General features: G+C 42.5%; 1 long non-coding RNA gene and 1 other non-coding gene across 5 annotated transcripts in view; one reads left to right on the plus strand and one right to left on the minus strand.

The window, feature by feature from the left end:
- Positions 1-14,934, minus strand: part of LOC102551339 (uncharacterized) — a 254,334-nt gene that overhangs the window by 75,095 nt on the left and 164,305 nt on the right. The window lies entirely within an intron of this gene.
- On the plus strand, positions 9,148-9,275 carry LOC120096812 (small nucleolar RNA SNORA17). The gene has a single exon (XR_015637788.1). It is a non-coding gene; the product is annotated as a small nucleolar RNA SNORA17 (small nucleolar RNA).

A 14,934-nucleotide genomic window follows, 5' to 3' on the forward strand; every position in this document is an offset into this window, starting at 1 on the left:
TCATTCCCAATACTGCTCCTCGAGTAAAATATAGGTCAGTTTATGTCAATGCTCTGCTTAAATCTCTTTAACAGCTTTGAGGAAGGCCCCTGAAAACCTCTAACAGTCACACTGCCTGCTGTGATGGGCCCACGCAGCCCCTTTCCGTCTGTCTGAGAGCTTCCTGGTCTCGTTCTACTCAGGTTGCTACTCCTGCTTTCCTCCAAGCAGTCAACCTTTCCGCCAGTCAACCAACATTGGCACATTCGGTTTCCTTTGACTACAGTGTCCGTCCTCTGATGTCAGCATTGTTACTCTTTCGCTCTCCATACCTCTCTGTCTCAGAGCCACCCAGTGAGGCTCGCCCTCACACGGAAGCCTCCTCATCTCTCACTCGGCTTTATGGCTTTGCGTGGCCATGTCCACTCTGATGACTATAACCGCTATTTCTGTCATGCACATGAAAATGCTGCTCTGTGACCACAAGAATGTCATTTCTGTTTGTTTTAATGTCATGGTTTCAAATAATAGTGGCCCTAAAATAGGCATTCAATATTTGTTCCCATATGCTGACAACAGCTGGCTTTGGAGTGCAGAGGAAGCCCCAGATGGGTGAAATCCTGAGTCAATGTGTATTGCTTGATGTGTCTCAGCCATGTCAAGCACCCATGTAAGTGTCAAAGCCTCTGTGGAAGCAGGGAAGAAGCCAAGAGATCAGAAGAGCGGGTTCCGGCAAACCACAAATTTAAATATCAGCCAGCTATGGGAAGATAAAAATGGCAGCAAGGGATGGGCATGGTGTTGGAAGAGTGACAAGTGTTATATTCAACTATTTCTAACAACCTAGTTCTAGGCCAGTCTTTTGAGCATAAAAAAATTATATCCTTTTGTTTTTTAAAATAAATTTTAGAGAAATTTAATAAAAAAACTTCATTTTCTGTCACTTATATTGTGGGTGCTAATAATGACCATGATACCTGTAATTAAAATAATGATCGTATGATGTGTGTGTGTGTGTGTGTGTGTGTGTGTGTGTGTGTCCCCACATGTGCACAAGGACAACCTTCCATAGATGTCATTTCTCAGATATTGTCCACCGCCCTGGAGTTCATCAAGTAAGCTGACCAGCCAGCCCCAGGGATTCACTTGACTCTAAATCCCCAATGCTGGGATCACAAGTACAAGCTACCACACGTGGCTGTCTATGTGGATTCTGAAGACTGAACTCAGGTCTCCGTGACTGCAAGGCAAACACTTTATGGATGAGCTATCTCCTGGTGATGGTGATATTAATGACAAGACTTACTAAATATCAGTGATCTTAAAAATGTATCTCCGGTTTTGAATTCTAAAATGTGTAAGTTACGTATATCAACTTTCCATGTTGAGGAGCCTTTCACATCAGCTTTTCATCATCTATATAGTGAGTGAAATAGCTGCAGCTAGGATCCAAGCTCCTCATCCTCCCATTCTTTACAGCTCACTTGGTTCCTTCGACTCCTGTTCATTTTCTGTGAAGAATGGGTGCTGAGAACAAAGTATATAATTGCCGTATATGAAAAGACCATCAGACAACGTTGGCTATGTCCCTGGGGAAGACAATCACAGAACGAACTACATAATTAGGAGATACTTTATCTCAACTTGTATAGCTTATGTAAATCTGATATCAAAAGATTTCAGTTTTCCCAAAGTTGGCTTAGGACCTTGATGATCTAGCAAAAAAAAAAAAAGTGTCTTCTTAAAAGACAGATAACCCAGTTCAAAGCCAGGGCCTGCATCTTCTGGGTGACCTGTAGATTCTTGTCTTTTCCCCTTGGCTTCCTCACAGTGGGATAGGAACAAAGTTTATAGGGTTATTTTATAGATTAGGGATATATAAACATATATATATGTATATATATTTGTGTGTATTATCATGTACCATGGGTACATTTTTTTATTATTTGATGAAGCCATTGCAAGGTAGGATCTAACATTCACAATCATTCCAGTATAACTCACAAATCCTTCTTTCCTTCAAGCACACAGAAAAATTGTTTTCAATGATTGTCTTTATTGTACTTACAATTATCACTGCTCATTTTATAACTTATTCATTAAAACCTGGTCTTATTCCCTAGTTAAAAGGGCTTTTCTATTGTTTATTAATAAAGACTTTACCACACTATCTCATATAGTATTTCATTTAATAAACAGAATAAAATATTAATTTCTACAAAGAGGTACCTATTGTAGTAGAGTCAGTGTTTAATCCTGAAACCCATGTTTCTGAATATCTTCAAGACTACAGCTTAAAGCAATGTGACTTCGAGTGGTAATACTGGGGGTGCCCTTGATTTCCAACCCATTTACAGCACTGGCTAAAACTGTCAACTGGGAGAAAAGGATAAGGAAATTGAAACAGGCCTTCTAAAATAATAACTAAACATTCCCAAGCATGGGAAAATGGTTCTATGAAATTCTGACATATTTGAAACCATGTTCTCAATGCTTATCAGATCCCTCTGTCCCAGAAACAATAGAAACTGTTCATACAAGTTCACACAAGTGAAGAATTACATTGCCTTCATTCATTAATATGCTTCAGGGTTTGAACACAAAACATTTAGTAACTATAACTAGTTTTTTGTGAAATGAATAGGACAAGGAATTAAAGAAGACAATGACACCTTCAAACCAATGTAAGGAGTTAAGTCAATTTGTCCATGATCTAATCAAAGCTATCGGGGGACCACATGCTACCGATGAAGCACATGTGCCCTTGTGTCTGCAAAAGCCTCTTGATATGCCTGTCTCTACTCACTGCATGGTGACGATCTTCATAGCGGCAGCCCTTCACTCTCTAAGTGCCAGCCTTCAGGTCTTCATGGATGCCGTCCCCTTGCCTGGACATGTCTTCCTTTTGATAGAAAAGTAACCTTGGAGAAGCCAACTAAGAGGATGAAATTGCTGGAAGTGTCAGCAGAAGCCAAATGAGCTTTCTAGGAGATTGTCTTAATAAAGTGCAGATGGTGCTTATCTACAAAAGTAGAAATTGATTGCCATTGCACAAAATGCAGAGTCATTTAAAAATATTTGAATAGTTGTAAAATCATATCGCTCAATGGATCTGATTACAGAAACATTCCGTTTGCAATTAGATTACACCAAGCCTCGTTTTCTTCTTTCTCGCGCCATACGGAAATAAGACGTGAAGGAAGCCATTTAAGCTGCCACCTGTGATATGCTAAGAAATGCTTGGAGAAAACAGGTCTCTAGGGTTAGCATATAGGCCTTGTTCCCAGCACTTTGGAGGCAGAGACAGGCAGATCTCTGTGAGTTCAAAGCTTCTCTGGCCTGTATAACATATATGCCTTGTGACATAAGGATCGTCTCTTGAGTACTAGTAAGTTAATACAAAGGACTTTCCAAAAAAGTTCTTATGAAAAGTGGTTTTGACCCAATGTTGATACACAGCCTTGGTACTGGATGATGAACTTTTAAGAAAACCTAAAGATCTGTTTATTTTATTTATTTTGTGTGTGTCGGCGTTTTGTCTGTGTGTATGTATATACATGTTCTACATGTGCCTACCACCCACAGAGGCCAGAAAAGAGCATCAGACCCCCTGAAACTAGAACTATAAATGGTTGTGAGCCACCATGTGGATGTTGGGAACCAAACCCAAGTCCATTGCAAGAACAAATTCTTTTAAGCACAGAGCCCTCTCTCCAGCAACTTAAATAGTGAACTTTCTTAGGAGCTTGGCTTTTTTTTTTAATCTATGCATAGTCACACACATGTGCACTGAAAAGAATGCCACTAAAATAGTATTTTGTGGCAATAAGGTTTTAAGTTTTACTCCAGTTATCTAACTTTATTTGCCATAATATAGGATCCTTGTAATCTAAGCTAAAGCCTGAAATTCTCCACGCTGGGTGTATAATTCAGGACAGGCTACACAAGCTTTCTCAGCTTCATTTAGAAGATTGAAGTCATAATTCTGATCTCATAAGATTGATATGAGGACTAAATGATATATTTTTGAAGGTACTCAGTTGGCTGTAAAATGTGACACAAAAATAAATTCTTACGATCCTATTGATATGCAAGTATTCTCTCCCATACTCTATCCTCAGAGACTCCTTCCCTTACACTTACCTGCTTCTCCCAACACATGTCACTCTCTGAAACAAATATGTTGATACTTCTTGTTGTTTTACTAGTAGAACGCAAGTTCATCAGTTTGTTAACAAGTTGATGAAACACCATCTCTAAGTATTTTCTAGTACCTGGCGCTAAAGGGGAACTCAAGCTGTATCCATGGAGGATGAGGAGGGGACAGTGTCTACATAGATGAACAGTCCTCTGTTCACCAAGCTCTCCACAGCAACTGACAGAGAAGAGCAAGTTAAGTAGAAGGAGTTATGGGGCAGTTTGGATGAGTGATGGCATTTACCCACAGTCCTCAAAGTGCAGAGCCAAATCCAAGAGAAAAATCATCTAGTTTATTTAATGGAAATAACTCATTTGTCTTATCTCCTAAGCACAACTACTCTCACTGAAACAGGGAGAATAGTGAGTACACTCTTACATAACTGCTCTGTACAAATGTCCGATCCTGGCGCTGCTTTCCTTCCAGTCTAAGTGTTTGTATTTGCTCATTCCTCTCTAGCGGATTCTAAAAATCCAAATCGCCGCAGTAATTCATTTTTTATTGTTCTCTTGCTCAGCTCCAACACATGTACAGTAGTAGTGTTCACTCTTCAGGGGGATAATGGCATTTTTGGAGATTTTACTGTAGTCATTACTCTTGCTTTTTTATTAAGAGACTTGACTTTAATCTTCTGCTTTAGCTGTGTGGTTTATCTTATGAATATTAATATACAACCCAAAGGGATCTATCCAGTGAATATGAATTAGAGCGAGTTTTCATATTGAAGAAAGAGAAAGCCATTTTCTGGGATGCACATCTTTCTGGGGTGTATGAGCTCTAATTTAATCAGCATGGAGTCATCATGTACGCCACCAGCACTCCAGGCCACAGAGTAATTGAAATGATTCAAGCTTGTTTAATAAAGTAATTTCAATTATAGCAAGAGTTGAGTCAGAAAATGTCAGCTGTGCAAAGTTTATGTTGCTCGGAATCTGCAATAGGGCACCAAATGTGCCTATAGGAGGTGCCATTGTAGGAATGAGGTGTATGTTTTGAAGCTTTGAAACATCTTTGCTCATATCGGATGAGCTTCTTGTGAGTGATTTGTGAGTCAAGGAAGCCAAATTTAATTTTATCCTGAAAGAGCATGAAGAGATTCGCTCGAAACCAAGAACTTGGAACTGGAGAGATAGAAAGTCTGCAGCTATCCTCTTTCTTCTAACCATAACCAGACACCACTTCATCGCGCTCTGTACCTGGATACCTTGTACAAGGCATCACTAATATTTGGCACTACCAACAAGTGAACAGAGCATCACATCTTTTCCTTCACACTGGAAAGCAAGTCTCACAAGTTGTCATTTTAAAATATAAAAGCATAATATGCATAAACTGACTTTCCCAAAATCACTGAAGATACAGCTCAGTGCCAGACATTTCAGGACGGTTCTATCGGTCTTCTCAGAGATTCTGCATCCCTTCCCTTCTTCATTCCATAGCTGGTTTGTCCTTCTAGCCAAAATTTGCCTAGTACAATTTACAGATTTAAAGTCCTGAGCAGGGTTGGGGATTTAGCTCAGTGGTAGAGCGCTTGCCTAGGAAGCGCAAGGCCCTGGGTTCGGTCCCCAGCTCCGAAAAAAAAAAAAAAAAAAAAAGAAAGTAAAGTCCTGAGCAGTTCTACTGCCTCAAAAAAAAAAAAAAAAGCTTTAATCACCAATCCCTCTATGGTTCTTCTTTAGTTTGCCTTTTTCTTTGATTAAGAGACTTGTTTCTATACACAGAGTGCTCAGCACCACTCTAGCATCTAAAACAATCCTTTTCTGCAGCTCTTGAGAAGACAGACAGGAGCATCTTTTTTTATGGGTAACTCTTGTTATATTCTCCTTATTTAGTTTTGCCTGCTGTCTTGCAAACAGCAATCCCACGTTCCTTTGACTGCATCTAGTTTAGCTATGTTAACACAGACCATGGCTTATTTTCAATATGAAATAATAAGAGTTATTACTCCAACTTTGTAGGCAGGGAACTTGAGGCTCAGAGAGGGTAGGTGAGATAATCAGGGTCAGGCAGTTGTTGAGTTTAAAAGAACTCGGGACTCTCAAATCTCTGCTTGCCAGATTCCACACAAGATTGTGCAACTCTGCCGGCAAGGAAGATTTGCTTCTGTAAGTATTGACACCAAACTTTCCCCCATTTAACATTTCAGTGAGAAGAGAAGTGGGAAATTAAAGGGTCAAATTCTGTTCTGGATGAAATCCTTATGACAATGGTATTCTTTGCTTAAACGCTCTCATTTTTACATCATTTCAGAGGAAATCCTTCTACATCAAGAGGACATCCGATTACGGAGATAATGATGCCAACTCCTCGCTCAACAGCTCTAGCTATTTCTATTCTTCTCATGGCTGTGGAAAGGAGAAGAGAGCCTTTTTTTTTTAAAAAAATGACATGAAAAGCTTCTAAAGGGTAATGGTTGGTTCAGAATAGAGATGCAGACAAGCCAGTGAAACTGTGAACAGATAAAGTACATACAAAAGTCTTTTCATGGAAAATCTTTCCAAGAGAGAGATCGCAACAAAATTAGAGTGGGGAAGAAGATGTGTCAATTCTGGACCAATCATCTTCCCCTTCTATGACATGTGTAGAATGATGCCTTGTTACTCCTCACGGGACAACTAATGGAACAGGGGGAAAAAAAGGGACTCAGATGGGACCTTCTCAGGCTCATTGAGAGGTGTTAACCTCCCTGGTCTTCTATCTTGCTTCTCAGTTAGTGAGAATTTTCAGAAGCCTGGCAGGTCGTCCTCCAGTTTTCCCACTGCAGGTGATATTGGGTCCCCTTGAAGCCTTGTGTCATGTAATGGCATAGCTTTCACAGTGGCTTCTCAGTATGTTGCATGTCACGTACACCTTGAGTTAAAGTCACAGAGCCAGAGGACTCAACATTCTTAACAAAGATGGGGAGTTTCTCACCATGCCAAGCTAAGTTCTCTAATCTACAGAACTTCATTTGTTGCCATCTGAAGTCACAATTGATTATCCACATTTTCCTGAGAATAACAATCACACTTTCCCAATCCTCAAGTTCATCCATTATTTTTTTTTATTAACTTGAGTATTTCTTATATACATTTCAAGTGTTATTCCCTTTCCCGGTTTCCAGGCAAACATCCCCCTCCCCCCTCCCCTTCCTTATGGGTGTTCCCCTCCCAACCCTCCCCCCATTGCTGCCCTCCCCCCATAGTCTAGTTCACTGGGGGTTCAGTCTTAGCAGGACCCAGGGCTTCCCCTTCCACTGGTGCTCTTACTAGGATATTCATTGCTACCTATGTGGTCAGAGTCCAGGGTCAGTCCATGTATAGTATTTAGGTAGTGGCTTAGTCCCTGGAAGCTCTGGTTGCTTGACATTGTTGTACTTTTGGGGTCTCGAGCCCCTTCAAGCTCTTCCAGTTCTTTCTCTGATTCCTTCAACGGGGGACCTATTCTCAGTTCAGTGGTTTGCTGCTGGCATTCGCCTCTATATTTGCTGTATTCTGGCTGTGTCTCTCAGGAGCGATCTACATCCGGCTCCTGTCGGTCTGCACTTCTTTGCTTCATCCATCTTGTCTAATTGGGTGGCTGTATATGTATGGGCCACATGTGGGGCAGGCTCTGAATGGGTGTTCCTTCAGTCTCTGTTTTAATCTTTGCCTCTCCCTTCCCTGCCAAGGGTATTCTTTTTCCTCATTTAAAGAAGGAGTGAAGCATTCACATTTTGATCATCCGTCTTGAGTTTCGTTTGTTCTAGGGATCTAGGGTAATTCAAGCATTTGGGCTAATAGCCACTTATCAATGAGTGCATACCATGTATGTCTTTCTGTGATTGGGTTAGCTCACTCAGGATGATATTTTCCAGTTCCAACCATTTGCCTAAGAATTTCATAAACTCGTTGTTTTTGATAGCTGAGTAATATTCCATTGTGTAGATGTACCACATTTTCTGTATCCATTCCTCTGTTGAAGGGCATCTGGGTTCTTTCCATTTTCTGGCTATTATAAATAAGGCTGCGATGAACATAGTGGAGCACGTGTCTCTTTTATATGTTGAGGCATCTTTTGGGTATATGCCCAAGAGAGGTATAGCTGGATCCTCAGGCAGTTCAATGTCCAATTTTCTGAGGAACCTCCAGACTGATTTCCAGAATGGTTTTACCAGTCTGCAATCCCACCAACAATGGAGGAGTGTTCCTCTTTCTCCACATCCTCGCCAGCATCTGCTGTCACCTGAGTTTTTGATCTTAGCCATTCTCACTGGTGTGAGGTGAAATCTCAGGGTTGTTTTGATTTGCATTTCCCTTATGACTAAAGATGTTGAACATTTCTTTAGGTGTTTCTCAGCCATTCGGCATTCCTCAGCTGTGAATTCTTTGTTTAGCTCTGAACCCCATTTTTTAATAGGGTTATTTGTTTCCCTGCGGTCTAACTTCTTGAGTTCTTTGTATATTTTGGATATAAGGCCTCTATCTGTTGTAGGATTGGTAAAGATCTTTTCCCAATCTGTTGGTTGCCGTTTTGTCCTAACCACAGTGTCCTTTGCCTTACAGAAGCTTTGCAGTTTTATGAGATCCCATTTGTCGATTCTTGATCTTAGAGCATAAGCCATTGGTGTTTTGTTCAGGAAATTTTTTCCAGTGCCCATGTGTTCCAGATGCTTCCCTAGTTTTTCTTCTATTAGTTTGAGTGTGTCTGGTTTGATGTGGAGGTCCTTGATCCACTTGGACTTAAGCTTTGTACAGGGTGATAAGGATGGATCGATCTGCATTCTTCTACATGTTGCCCTCCAGTTGAAGTTCATCCATTCTTATTAGAAAATTTCAGCATCTCCTTTGGAGGGACTAATGCCAATGACATCCACATAGTCTTACTGACTTGCCTATCACATGCATGGGACACACAGCCATGAAAACCTTGCCTGTGTCAACAACACACTGTGCCTATGGCTCACTCTTTTTCTTGTACTACTCAGAGGAAACAATGATCATCTGTTACTCCCTGTCTCTAGAAGCATTGCTGGTGTGGCTGCTCTGTCCCATGTGCATCAATGAGTGGCAGAGGAGAGGCTATGTCAAGGCTCAGCGTTTTGACCTATGACCATCTGAATGATTAGTAGCCTAACATTCCCTCAGAAAAACAAGTTTGGGATGACCACCAGTCTGGCACCAAGCAGAACTAAATGGCTCCCAGGAACTTGAAAACCCAGTCTGGGACTGAAGGATAAGCCTTAGACACACGACCCTTGCATGGGGTCACTTGGGCAGGCCGGGTAAGGAGTAAGCCCATGATGACCACCAGACCAGAGCCATGGGGCCTGGACAGGGAGCTACCCTAAGATGACCACCAGTTGCATGCCAAGCAAGCCTGGGGGGGGGAGACAGACCATGATGAAGGTGACCCCTCGTGCATTGTTATACACAAGTAGGGCATAGCACTCCAGGGAACATTCCTGAGATAACCCTAGACACTCAGAGACCCTGAGTGTCACTAAGAGGAGCAGGTAACTGGTGGAAAAATGGGAGAGAAAGAGAAGCAGAAAGATGTGGACACAACAAAGAGAGGTAGAACTGGAGATTCGAGTGTAGTGAGGGATGGCCTAATGGAAGTAGCCAGTGATGCCACCTAGGATTATGGTGGAGTCCTACCCTGTGGTAACAGGGCCACATCTGGGTTCATGGCCCTACAGCAGCAAGAGTCTATTGCCACCAAAGGCCAGGTCAACATCCTTGATCTAGCCTGCTGCTCAGGGACATGTTGATGTCTGAGGGCTGTGCAGAACTGGCCCCACCCTCACCTGGGCATCATGGGAGGGCTAGCCCTAGAGAAATGAAAGCAAGAGAGCTGCTTCCACTCCTAGCCAGCTGCAGTACTCGGGAGAGTGGGACACACATTGTAGGGGTTGCAGATAACCCAGCCCCAGACATATATGAGCATGGGAGACCTGGCCCTACTACTCATCTCCCATGCAGTGGCATGGGCAAGAGAGAGATATACCCTCCTTCCTATTCACCCCTCACCACCTGCAGCATGAAGGAGACTGGCCCTGAGGTCATGAAGGCAGGAGAGCTGGCCCTGCCCCTCACCAGCCGGAGTACTCAGGAGAGCAGACCGTGCACCTCCCTGGGGCAGCACAGTACAGCTGACCCTGGATAAGGTGGTTGTAGGTGAGTTAGCCTCAAGGGCATAAGCATGAGAGATCCAGTCCTGCCTCTTGTCTGATGGACAGTGAAATGAATGAGAGAGAAAGAGAGAGAGAGAAAGTGAGAGAGAGAGAGAGAGAGAGAGAGAGAGAGAGAGAGAGAGAGAGAGAGAGACTCCTCCCCTCCCTTATACCTTGCCACTTCTGGCAAGCTAGAGAGCTGGCCTCAGGGTCATAAAAGTCAGAGAACTGTCCATGTCCCTCACCAATGCAACACTCATGAGAGTGGACCTTGTACCTTGATTGGGAATCAAAGTATAGAGCCAGGGATGGAAGGGTGTTGCTAGTGAGCCAGCTAGAGAGCTAGCAATGTAAACAGCTCAGATACCTCTCGGGCCCAGATCTAGGGCTTTGAATTGACCCACATCAACGTCTACCCTATCAATGGACTGCTGGAGTGCATGAAGGGGCTGGTCCTACAGATCCAAATCTACAAGATCTGCATGACCCAGGGCAACAGCAGAATATCCTAGAGGAGTCCCTGTGAGGGTCCAGTGTCAATAGAGTAGCAAAAGCTAGACGCCTCATACCAGACTAACAAGTCATTGAAGTGAGCAAAGAGATGTGGTCAAAAAGGTATACTGTAGGACACACTATGGCAGACTACAACTTCCACAAATGATTTTTTTCTCTGTTGAAGGGAAAGTTGCAAGGGTGGAGGGTGGGTACAAGGAGAAGGAGAAATGAGTGGGATTTGGGCACGTGATTTGAAACTCACAAAGAACCAATAAAAAAATTTTAAAAATAAATCAATAAAGCCTATTTGTCTCAGAGAAGTAGGAGCATGGATGGCCATGAAGTCATCCCTTGCCTAGTTTTAGGCTGACCTTCTATGATTTATATTTCATTGACTTTCTCACAGTCAGTATCTCTAAGTAACTGTCAGTCATTTTCACTTTTATTGTGACTATTCCACATATTTGTTTCTGGATGGTAGTGGTGTTCACTACTCTCCTAGCATGAAACTTGGGCTACTTTCTCAGTGTTGGGATTTTTTTTTCATAAGATTAGAACAGCACCATCTTTGGGGAGTAGTGGGCAAAAAACTACATAGTTTATAGATGTAAATGAGATTTAGAAGTATAGCACTATTGAATGCTGAAAGGCATGTCTAAAAGTGAGACTTTAAAGCAGAAATACAGCTCTGCTTATTTCTTAAGAGGACAAAGATGTGTGTGCTATGGGTCTAATAAGTGTCTCCTAGAAACCCTTGTTTTTAAAAAAGGCTTTTAGTATCTGGGTTGGGTTATAGAACCTTTAGAAGTATAATTTAGTGAGCTGTCTTTAGGTCATTACAGGTCCTGGAATGGCACAATAGAGTCCCATCCCAATTCCCTTCCTCTTTGGCTTTCTTATGATGAAGTGACTATATTTTGCTTCATCGAATTCCCTATCACTATTGCAGTCTGACCCCCACGTAACCCCAACGGGAGGCCTAAAATCACTAGGTTTGCTTAATCATGGACCAGAAGGTCTAGATCCACAAACTCAAGCAAACCTTTTCTGTTTATAACTATCTCGGGTCTTTAGGGGTGAAAAGTTGGTGGTTTGTTTGAGACTAGACCTTTGAAAGGCACACAGGGAATCTATCACGCCATCAAAGCAAGACATTTTTCCTCCCTCCTGCTGTCTCCCACTATCACTGCCCAACTCCTGCCAAATGAAGATGAGTGTCCCACCTTAGCCAGAACACATGTTCTTAACATCGAAGAGTTCGTTCCTGTTCTGTTCTAGCTAACAATGCCTTGTGTAAAAGCCAAAGGCCATACAATTTCACACAACAAAAGAACGAAGCCTCTTGTCCCCCATCCTGCAGACACAGGGCCAGGATGTAGCTGGCAAAGCTTGCTTTAGGAATTCTATTGGCATGACACCCTGTGGATCTTCTGCCTTGTGCTTCAAAGCAGGGGTGCTTCTGGTGGTCTCCATCTGGCAAATGCGATTTGCACATTTATTAGACAGGGTGTAATTATCAGGCCCCTGTAGGTTCTGCCAAAGGCTTTTCCCCAGCATTTGTCACTTTAAGAAACAGGACCTTTCTAAAGAGAAACTGTTCCTTCTAATACAATCCACTCCAAACGCCACTAATTTCCTCTTTCCATTCATCTTCCAGAAATCTTATATCCAAGACAAATGGGACTTAGAGCAGCACACTTTCAGTGACGCCACAGTGCACAGGACTATTTTAAAATTCTATTCATCAATTCTCAATAAATATTATGATACCGGCACTTAGGCGTTCTAAAGTGACTTTCCTAAGCAGATCCCAAGCTCTTTACAACACAAAGGCATTAAACCCTCTAATTCCCTTGCAAAACAAGCTAAGAGGCGGGGACTAATGTACATCTCCTATAATGCAACTGCATGGAAAGTCACTGAGAATTGGCCCATTGTGCAAAGAGAAGGGAAGTATGGAGGGGAATTAAGGTGACGGTGGACTTATGACGCACTAGCATTGTCTTCTACAGTTACCGAAGAATAGCAGGAGCAAGGAGGTGATTGACTGTTGGTTTTTGTTTCTGTAAAACACATCACTCAATGCTTATGGGTGTGGGACTCTGGATTAAACTTTGACAAGGTAATAAAGAAAACCCGTGTGTGTGTGTGTGTGTGTGTGTGTGTGTGTGTGTGTGTGTGTGTGTAAGTAAAACCCAGAAGATCAAGAATATGGGTCTTAAAAGCAATAATGACCAGGCTGGAGAAATGGCTCAGTAGTTAAGAGCACTGCCTGTTCTTCCAGAGGTCCTAGGTTCAGTTCCCAGCAACCACAACCATCTACAATAGCATCCGATGCCCTCTTCTGGCATGCAACCATACATGCAGATAGAGCACTCCAATATACAAGTAATCATTTTTAAAAAAAACAATTAAATTCTATGTAATTTAAGTAACAAAAGTGTGCCTGCAACAAGGAGAAAGCGTATATGGGGGAAATTAGTAGGTAACTTTGTATTGTTGACACAAAAATACACCACTCTCACCTCAAAGGGAGTAAGAGAGTTTACTCTGGAACCAAATTTGAGTGACCTGGGAAACATGGAGCTGGCTTGCCCCAGGTTTCACATTCCCACGTGGAAACAACTTCATGGCACTTTATAGCAATAGAACAAAGAAAGTCATCAGTCAAGTCAATTTTAAAATTCATCAGTGGGTACTTCAGAAAGGCAGGTAGAGCAAGATGGCAGAATCCATCCTATAAACCTTGGATACTATCTGCTGTCATTCTTAACCTTGGGCTGGTGGAAGCTGGTGGTCTGTTAAGTTAATAGAGTCCGAAAAGTTTTACAAATTAGTCACAGCATACTAGTTCTGGTACAAAGGCAGGGAAGGAATGACTATTAGGGAGCAAAACTATCCCAAGGTATGGTAATTAGACTCTGGACCTGCACCATTCCAACCTCTCCATATCACTGCTGTGCTGATCAGCCAATCTGTCCTCACAGACATCTTTGTGTATCTTTATGCATCATCTTTCCAGGGATTCTGATTTACAGCATTTGAATTTGGAAAGATATTCAGGAAAAGACTGCCCTAAGATACAAGGCCTGACATGGAAGGCAGGGCATATTTTGAGGGCACCGAGGGCATTCTCTGTTGGAGAAAATGATACCCTGGCTGCTGCTGCTGAATGGGTTGCAACACACACTCCTGGCCTCCCTGATGCCAGACTGAAAGATCTATGTGTGCGCTGGAAGATAACAGCCCTTCCTGCACCTTCTGCTCTTTCAAAGTGTAGCATCGCAGCAGCTTACCCAATAAATCACAGAAACGTACCTCTTTGTGCAAAGATGACTGCCCTTGGAGTCTCTGTTTCTGTTACTTAGCCTCCTTAAAAACAGAGCAGGAAAACAGGCCAAGCCTGCCTGGTAAGCCCAGGGTTTCCCCCCTAAGCTCACAGATAATAAAAGTCAAGTCCAAACTCCAAATACTAACTAACCAGACTGAATTCTTCCCATCGAAAACCCCTAGTTCCACAGGACGCTCTGTTCCCAGCTACATACTTGTAACTGCAGAGGTAGGAATGAAGATATTTTAAAAGGGCCCATGTGCCCCTCCATTTGGCAACTGGAAGTCTCATGCTGAAAGAAGAAAAAGCATGGGGGTCCTCATACCAGAGGAAGAATCCTGAAAAGAGATTTCACCAATGCAACAACTTGTCAAGACACCTTGATGAAGAAATGAAAATTTTGGCAGTTCTTAAGCAGATGCCCACCACAGCCATGCCTACTGACTTATGCATATTCCCCTATGCACACATCCCTCTCTATTGAACCCTAAAACTCATATTATGACCCTGGAAGACTAACTGGGGGGATCAGGTTACCTCTTTGTTACCCTTTCCAATGTGGCCACAATAGCATCAATCTCCTTTCTCTGCTTTCCATGGTTAATTTGTCCCTTTAATTGGATGACTGAGAATGGGCAGCTAAGCCTGGCTTCTTAGGGATACCAGGGCTTTGACCAAGAACTGTGGTAGCAGCCCCACAAGTTAACTAACGATACATGTAACTGACTTCACCCTCTTTGGGGTCAGTGTCTCGGAATAGATTTTGATACAGAGGAGATAGATCCCCAAATCACCGTG

This window comes from Rattus norvegicus, chromosome 14 (genome assembly GCF_021556685.1).
Source record: "Rattus norvegicus strain SHRSP/BbbUtx chromosome 14, alternate assembly SHRSP_T2T, whole genome shotgun sequence".
Lineage (NCBI taxonomy): Eukaryota > Metazoa > Chordata > Mammalia > Rodentia > Muridae > Rattus > Rattus norvegicus.